Source organism: Palaemon carinicauda, chromosome 29 (genome assembly GCF_036898095.1).
Source record: "Palaemon carinicauda isolate YSFRI2023 chromosome 29, ASM3689809v2, whole genome shotgun sequence".
NCBI lineage: Eukaryota > Metazoa > Arthropoda > Malacostraca > Decapoda > Palaemonidae > Palaemon > Palaemon carinicauda.
The window spans coordinates 5,268,702-5,276,658 of NC_090753.1; positions in this window are offsets into that span (position 1 = coordinate 5,268,702).

The following is a 7,957-nucleotide window of genomic DNA, read 5'->3' on the forward strand; positions in this document are numbered from 1 at the left end:
GCCTCTAATAAGTTGAGTACCATGTCTTTTATGTATAAATGTAGGCTCTTGGTAAATTTTTAAGTGATTAATAGGATTAATCTTTGTTACAAGAGCCGTAGCCTACCGGAGGCGTCATGGACGCTGTCGCTCGCTAGGTATGAGTTTTAGTTAGCCAGAGCGACATTCCCGGTTGTTTTGCTTTAATAAATTTTAGCTATTTAGCGTTACATAGGATTTCCTTTCGTGCTTTAGTATTATTTTGGCGAAGTATTCGCCAACTCTGGCCTACGCTAGGCCATGTAGCCTAGTCGTTTGGTCCTAGTACTTCATGCATGATTTTGGTTTTTCCGAGTGTATTAAAATTTTATTGAAGCTTTAGGCTGTTGTTTATACATTTAAGATTATGTTGAATATTTCCAAGATAGTATACGAGTGAGTTTCGGTGATTTAGGTAATCGATTCTCTTGGTGCCTAGGCTAAGTTGCTTATGGAGCCTTAGTATACTATCTCATACTCCCCGGTTGCTTTCTTTTCTTCGGAGAAGGTATGCAATCCCTTTCCCTCTGTTTAAGCCTTGGGCTTATCCCTAAGTGGTTTATCTGAATTAACTTTCGATAAAACTCTACTGGGGTGTTACTGTACCTTCCTGTTCCAGTAAGTCTGGTTTCAGAGAGGGACAGAACAACAGAGTTTTTAGTCTGAGTCTGTGTTTGTCTGGCTTGGGGTAGAGTCTCCCTTGCTGGCCTGACACAGACATAGGAGGCTTAGCCTCCTTAGGTCACTACCGAAGGTTTCTGTACGAGATGATTCCTTCTTTTGTGATCTAGCAGACTAGTCCTTGTTGCTGTTCTCGGGGGAGGATAAGATTCTTTCCCTGGGAGTAGCAACACCTTCCTTGCTTTGGTTCTTTGGGAGCTGGCAAGTATTGCTGGCCTCCCTCCTTGGATCTCCCTTAGGCTAAAATGAGTTTTCTTGGCTGCGGGTGATCCTTCACTAAAGCAAGGTTGGTAGGACCCTCTTTTGTCCCTTCCCCCTCTATCTCCGTAATGGCCTAGCCATTACAATACTGTACGTCATTCTACATCTGGACCTAGGATAGGTTAGGATGTGGAATTGACTCAGTCCCTTGCCGGCCGGCAGAGTCTGCCGGCCGGCAAGGGTCTTCTGCTTTGAGTGCGGCCCGGACCTCCCTTGGTCCCTCATCCATGCCTGCCTGTAGAGCCAGACGGCATTGGTCAGGAAGCCTGAATTAGATTCTCCCCTTCCTTATATGCACTCTTTCGGATTGCCGGGCTTGGAGGTAGTGTACGCTCTTATCCCGGCATCCATTCTGTTTTCTTCTAGTGCTGTACCCGACCCGGCTGCCGGCCTATGAGGCCGGCAGCCGGGCAGTCGTAGTCCTCTGGTTCTTTTGCTGCCGGCCGGCATCGGTTGTTTACCTTTGCCGGCCGGCTAATGTCAGTTCTTGTCTGCCGGCCGCTATGAGCAGTGGCCGGCAGCCGGGTACTACCTTGTGTAGTTGCCGGCCAGCAGTCATTGCCGGCCGACATTGGCTGTTGCCGGCCGGCAGTAACATGCATTTGAACCAGCGTTCTGCCCCCTTATAGCTGTTAAGTAGTATACTTTAAAGCTAGTGATGGTGTGTGCCGGCCGGCACATAACCTTCTATACTGTACCAGTATTCTTCAGTATAGCATATACTGTAAGAAGAAAACTATAGTATAGTTTTGGTACAGCACTGTGTGTTCTAACACTTTGGTGTTGTCTTGCACAGCCCTTTGCTGTTGCCTTACAGATAAGAAAGTGAGTTCTTTCTTGTCTATTATCCAGGATTTTAAAATCATTGCGTAGGTGTGAGCTACACCTGTTTCCTCTGGAAACTTTTCATTGGTTATTCTAGAAGAGATTAACCATGCGATTTTATTATCTGGAAGGCTGCAACAATTGGTTGTGAAGGAAACACAAATGTGTGTCTTTCCTTTCTGAATTGTTATGCTAAACTGTGCATATCCAATGATACGTAGTTCACTTGATACTCATGGAAATTTCTTCTCTTTACAGGAGGACCCTCCGAAGTGCGGAAGTGTTTTCTGCAACGTCCGCAGTAAGAACCTCTGCGGACATGAGTTTTGTAGGAGGCATGCAGGATGCGCTGTCTCCAAGGGTGATCTCCAGTATTGGGACCCTCAGGTATGTACTGTGTGCACTAACCTGATTACTGAGGCCTTTGATTCCCCTAGGACGGCGGAATCAAGGGATATAGCAAGGGAGAAGCTTCGTACCTGGGTAAGGGGCTTCCAGAAGAACACCTCTGGACCTTATCTTCCAAGTGAGAAGATGAGGGTGTATCTTTTCCCTAAGGCATCAGCTGATGCAGTGATTCCCCAGCCTCAAGAGGAGATCCCCCAAAGTTCAGACCCAGGTGGATGCTGAAGTCGCGGTCGCTTTGCAAGACATCCAGTTGGATGACAGGATGTCTGATGTGGACGAACGTCTGGAGGAAGACTTCCTGGCAGGAGGCCAGGATGAAGCTCAATCCCCAGTCAGTGTAGAGGAAGAGGCCGACGAGGTGTCGGCTACTCCGGTTCAGATCCCGGAGCCTATTCCCTCAACATCGTCCGCTCTCCCAGTAGAGCTGGGACAGGCCCTCTCCTCGATTGTTGGAATGATCCAACAAATGCAGAAGGAGAATCAGGAGAAGGCGGCTGCAATGGAACTGCGGATGCACAGCCTTGCAGCATCACATGGGCCCCAGAAAAGGCTCAATGTAAAAGACCTTCCCTTGTGCTCAGATGTTAACCCATGGAGGTATGCTGAGCATATGCTGATGACGACTGGAAAGATCGTCATCTCTGATAAGTTGGGTTCAGTTCCCCTAGATGAGGTGGAATTCTGGCCCAGCAAGGCGTCATATCCGGACTGTTATGTCCGGCTGAGGAAGGAACCAGCTTCAAAGGAGGAGACAGAGCCGAAGGAAGTCATAGTGATGGACCATGCTAAGGCTCAAGCTTTGCTTTCATCCTCGATGAAAGAGAGGGGCTTCTCGAACTCAAAGGTAGCTGCATTGAGTAAGAAGCTCCCTTCCTTTGTGTCCTCTCCTGCTAGAGCCTTCCCCTTTTTACAGAAAGGGTTTGCGGCTGTACTAAAAGCAGTCGAGGCCGGCAAGCCTTGCCCCTCCCTGGAGGAGTGTAAAACCTTGTCGCTGGCCCTGCCTATGGACCACAAAGACTGGAAGGACGTCCATCTTACGTTCTCAGTTGGGAAGTTGGAGGCTGATATTGCCGGACGTCAGTTCGGCGAGGACCTCTCTAAGCTGTCTGACTTTCTTTTGCGGAGAGAGCTCGAGACAAAAGAAAGACTGGCTGCCTCAATGTCTCTTCAGACTACTCTTGAGACGATGGCAAGTGACCCCAAGGTCTATGAAATGTTCATGGTAGTGGCCAAGACTCATCTGGCCACAGTGACGAAGGATCTTTATAGCTTCGTCAGGGGGAGGAGAGCTTGTAGGGAGTTCGTGTTCACCTCGGCTATGGTAAGGCACGAGCCAAGGAAACTAATCTCATCCAACATTTGGGGCAAAGACCTTTTCCCCTACCGAATTGGTCAAAGAAGTTGTTGATAAGGCCGCCTTGGTGAATAGAAACCTTCTCCAGAAGTGGGGCCTGGCTATCAAAAGAAAGTCTTCCCCGGATGAGGGTCCTCAACCAAAGAGGAAGACTATGAGGACTAGGCTACCGTCTCGGCCAGCCAAGCCTCTTAGACAGCAATAGCAACTGCATTTGCCATTGCCTTCAATGCCCCAGGTGGTGGCACAAACCCCGACCACATTCCAGTGGGTACCCCAGGCTGTGTCGACACAGTCCACGGCATTCACCCCAACGTTCGAAGGGCAGTCTACTTCCTTTCGAGCAAAGCCTAGAGGAGCAGCCAGAGGCTCGTCTAGGCGCCCCTCAAGAGGAAGGGGATTCAGGGGTGGTCGCGGTCAAGGAGGCAAGACCTCAGGACGGCAGTCCAATTGAGATGATGCCGGTAGGAGGGAGACTTCAGAATTTTCGGGATCGGTGGACCTTCGATCCCTGGGCCCACAGCCTACTCAAGAACGGACTGGGCTGGAGCTGGTACAGCACTCCATCCCCGTGCCCTTGGTTTTTCCAACACTCCACCCCCGTTCTGGAGGAGTACGTTCAAGAACTGTTGGAGAAAAAAGTGATCCGAAGGGTGAAGTCCATCAAATTCCAAGGGAGGCTTTTTTGTGTTCCCAAGAAAGACTAGGAAAAGCTCAGAGTCATTCTGGACTGGTCGCCACTCAACAAGTTAATAGTGAATTGCAAATTCAAGATGCTAACACTGCAACACATAAGGACCTTACTGCCCAAGAGGGCATATTCCGTCTCTATAGACTTGTCAGACGCCTATTGGCACGTTCCAATCAACCGTCGACTCTCCCCCTTCCTAGGGTTCAGGCTAAAACGAAGACTATACGCCTTCAGAGCCATGCCATTCGGGCTAAATATAGCCCCAAGGATTTTCACGAAGCTTGCGAGCGTAGCTCTCAAACAATTACGCCTAAAGGGAATTCAGGTAGTAACCTACCTGGACGACTGGCTGGTGTGGGCAGCATCCGAGACAGAATGCTTGCAAGCATCCAGTCAAGTGATCCAGTTCCTAGAGTATCTAGGCTTCAAGACCAACAGAAAAAAGTCTCGACTTTCTCCATCTCAAAAGTTCCAGTGGCTGGGAATTCACTGGGACCTAATGTCACACCGTTTCTCCATCCCGGCGAAGAAAAGGAAGGAGATAGCGGGTTCTGTCAAGAAACTTCTAGATTCCGAAAGGATATCAAGACGCGAACAGGAGAGGGTACTGGGCTCTCTCCAGTTTGCTTCGGTGACAGACCTAGTGCTAAGAGCACAGCTAAAGGATGCAACCGGAGTTTGGAGAAGTTATGCATCAAACGCGCGAAGAGATCTGAGAAGACCAGTTCCGCTTCGGCTACGTACTCTTCTCAGGCCTTGGTCCCAAGCCAGACATCTAAAGAAGTCGGTTCTTCTTCAGCCACCTCCCCCGTCGGTGACGATTCACTCAGACACCTCGAAGCAGGGATGGGGAGGTCACTCTCATCGGAAAAAAGTCCAGGGGACTTGGTCCAAGCTATTCAAGACCTTTCACATAAACTTTCTAGAAGCTATGGCAGTGCTCCTTACCTTAAAGAAAGTCTCCCCGCATCACTCGATCCACATAAGGTTGGTGATGGACAGCGAGGTAGTTGTGAGATGCTTGAATCGACAAGGATCGAGGTCACCACCTCTCAACCAGGTGATGTTGGCCATCTTCCGATTGGCGGAAAAGAAGAAGTGGTACCTGTCGGCAGTTCACCTTCAAGGAGTCCGCAATGTGACAGCGGACGCTCTATCCAGGTTCACACCGATAGAGTCGGAATGGTCCTTAGACGCAGGATCATTCTCCTTCATTCTGAATCAAGTCCCAGAACTGCAGATAGACCTCTTTGCGACGAAAGACAACAAGAAGTTGCCCCTGTACGTGTCCCCGTACGAGGACCCCTTAGCAGAAGCAGTGGACGCGATGTCCCTCGACTGGAACAGATGGTCCAGGATTTATCTGTTCCCTCCTCACAACCTTCTGTTGAGGGTCCTCAATAAACTGAGATCCTTCAAGGGGGTAGCGGCAATAGTGGCCCACAAGTGGCCGAACAGCGTGTGGTTCCCCATGGCATTGGAACTACAGCTGAAGTTTGTACCGCTACCAGATCCAGTTCTGACCCAGCGAGTCCAGAAGTCGACTGTCTGCGCTTCATTACAGAAAACCCGGACCCTGCAGCTCATGATTTTCTCTCCCTAGCGGTGAGAAAGCGTTCCAGGATTTCGAAAGCCAGCATAGACTTCCTAGAGGAATATAAGTGCAAATCTACTAGAAGGCAATATGAGTCATCTTGGAGAAAATGGGTGGCCTTTGTCAAGGCGAAGAATCCGCAGGAGATCTCGACAGACTTCTACTTATCTTTCTTCATCCACCTCCATGGTCAAGGGTTGGCAGCTAACACGATTTCGGCGTGTAAGTCTGCTTTGACAAGACCCATTCTATATGCCTTCCAGGTCGACCTAGGTAACGAGATCTTTAATAAAGTTCCGAAAGCCTGCGCTAGGCTCAGACCTTCAGCACCTCCAAAGCCCATTTCATGGTCTTTAGAGAAAGTTCTTCATTTCGCTTCTCTGTTGAGCAATGAGGAGTGTGCGTTAAAGGATTTGACACAAAAAGTTATTTTCCTATTTGCACTCGCGTCCGGGGCCAGGGTTAGTGAGATTGTAGCCCTCTCGAGAGAGGCAGGTCATGTTCAGTTCCTGGATGGGGGAGAACTTAACCTGTTTCCGGATCCTACGTTTCTCGCCAAGAATGAGTTACCCACCAACAGGTGGGGTCCCTGGAGAATCTGCCCTCTGAAAGAAGATGCATCTCTATGTCTAGTAGAATGCCTAAAGGTCTATCTTCATAGAACTTCAGACTTCAAGGGTGGTCAGCTATTCAGGGGAAAAACATCAGGCTCAAATTTATCTCTGAATCAACTCAAAGCGAAAGTCACATATTTTATTCGCAGAGCGGATCCTGACAGTACACCCGCATGTCACGATCCGAGGAAAGTTGCCTCATCCTTAAATTTCTTTAATTGTATGGATTTTGAAAATCTCCGTTCATACACTGGCTGGAAGTCTTCCAGAGTGTTCTTTCGCCACTATGTGAAGCAAGTAGAGGAACTAAAGAGATCTGTGGTAGCAGTGGGTCGCGTCGTTAACCCTACTGTTTAACTCTGCGAGGAACAGTGGTTTTAATTGGGACGATTAATTCCAGGGTGAGTGTGTAGTTACATACTGTACTACAAACTAAGTGAGGGCACTGAGTTGCCCACGTAAACTGTTCCATTTCCAAAGGTGAACCTAGCATAAGTGCAGACATGTGTGCCGAGCGTTTCTAACGCTAATGTGATTGATTTGTAATACAGACTTTTATGACTTTGATACCTCGGTATCTTAAAAGTGGCATTAATGTTTTTTCTTTCAGATAAACAAGTTCTGTTTACTATCATACTTATGCATAAAGTTTTGGGTTATCCTCTTCTTAAATATATATATATATATATATATATATATATATATATATATATATATATATATATATATATATATATATATATATATATATATATATATATGTATATATATATATATATATATATATATATATATATATATATATATATATATATATATATATATATATATATATATATATATATATATAATTGTTGTTAACCTGTCTATTTATTGTCTGTCAATAAACTTGTTCTTGGGAACCTTGCGTCTCCTTCACCTGTGTCAATTTATTGGTATAATTGAGCATTCATTCTATGTACTTTATCTGGGATAATTCTAATAGAATTGTTCCTTTATGCAAGCTATGTTGCATTGGTTTATGCTTTCCCTTAACGGGAGGACTCCGTCCCATAAGGGGACGGTGGCGGTTTTACAAGTTTCCTCCTATGCGGATATAAACCTTTGTCCAATACAAGTATTGTGCGGAGAACTGGTCGATATTTCATATTGACGCAGTGGTTCTTTACAAACTATGCTTTACTTAATATAGGGCGAGACCACTATATTAGCTTGCCTGGTATTCATACATAGGTATATGTACTCTTCGAGACTTTTCCAGAGTCTAGTAGGACTCTTCCCTTTAGGGGGCAGGAAGCTCTAACATGGTTTATAATTAGTTGAAAAGATGTATAACGGTAACATCTCAGGTCTCTAGGTCTAGTCGACTGGGGAAAAATTACCTCCGGGGAGTACGGCACGTTCTGAGAATCCACAGATACAGTAATGCTCTGGTATACTTCCATCAGGACGACATGGCTTGAGCCCAAAAAACGGATTTTGAGCGAAGCGAAAAATCTATTTTTGGGTGA